Source organism: Tupaia chinensis, unplaced genomic scaffold, assembly GCF_000334495.1.
Source record: "Tupaia chinensis unplaced genomic scaffold, TupChi_1.0 Scaffold144331_1, whole genome shotgun sequence".
NCBI classification, from domain to species: Eukaryota; Metazoa; Chordata; class Mammalia; order Scandentia; family Tupaiidae; genus Tupaia; species Tupaia belangeri.
In genome coordinates, this window is record NW_006204189.1 from 27,303 (window position 1) to 28,362 (window position 1,060).

Consider the following 1,060-nt stretch of genomic DNA (forward strand, 5'->3'; position numbering starts at 1 on the left):
GGAAATAATTCTAGGAACTAGAAATGGAAAATTTTTTGTAATGTGCATGATTGAGTCACTATGCAGTGTGTACTGGATAGGAGATCACATTTTGTGTGCTGTGATGATGCTTAGTGAAGGAATGTAAATTGAGTTACAAAAAAAAGTTTCAGGAAAAAAAATGTATCTATTCAATGACTGCAGTAGGATATGTAGCTCCAGTTAGGTGCCACTTTATAGGATGTGTGAAGTTAGACTTGTCTTCATGGAAATGTGTGTGTCACCTGTGTTTGCTATGAGGGTATTTGGATTGATTAGGGTCTTTGGTGATTCAACAAAATGTGCGTGTGTGGGGGAACAGTATAGAAAGCAAATATAGATACCAGAGACAGTGTGGGAGGAGAATGGGAGATGGCAGAGGGTAAGAGATAAGGAATCAAGGGTGGGGGGAAAAAGCAAAACATACAGAAAACAACAAATGGAAGATCATTTGCTGACAAGAACATGTTTGTTGATGTGCTTGATTGAGACAATATACAGTGTACTCTGGATGGAAAAAAAAAAAAAAAGAAGTCCTTGACAACCTGCGTATTCTATGCCTGGCCATGTGCTTCCTTGGTCCCTTCTTTCAGGAGCTCAGAGAGGTCAGCCATTCTGGTGTGGTTTTTCTTTTCTCTACTCTCAGAGTTCTTTTTCTCATCTACCCCCTTGAAGGTCTCCACGTCCACCAACATTGCTGTGGAGTGTGGTTCCTGGTGCTCAGCCCTCTGATCTGCCCATGGGTCCGGCCGGCCAGTCAGCCATCAGTCCACTTGTGAGTACCCTCGTCAGTGCTTGGGTCAGCGGTTCCCTTCCGCTCGGCTGCCAACACAGCCCAGTAGGTGGTGAGGGGTGTTTGCTTTTCAGCAGTTTAAGTAGTTGATATGTAAATAATTTCTCAAAAATATTTAAAACCATACTGTCTCTGTTATAGAATCACAAACAAAATTACAACAAATATTTTGATAATTATCTTGAAATTTAGTTTCTTGAAATTTTGAAAGTTGTTTATTAACTATCAACAACTATGGAGTCTGAGCAA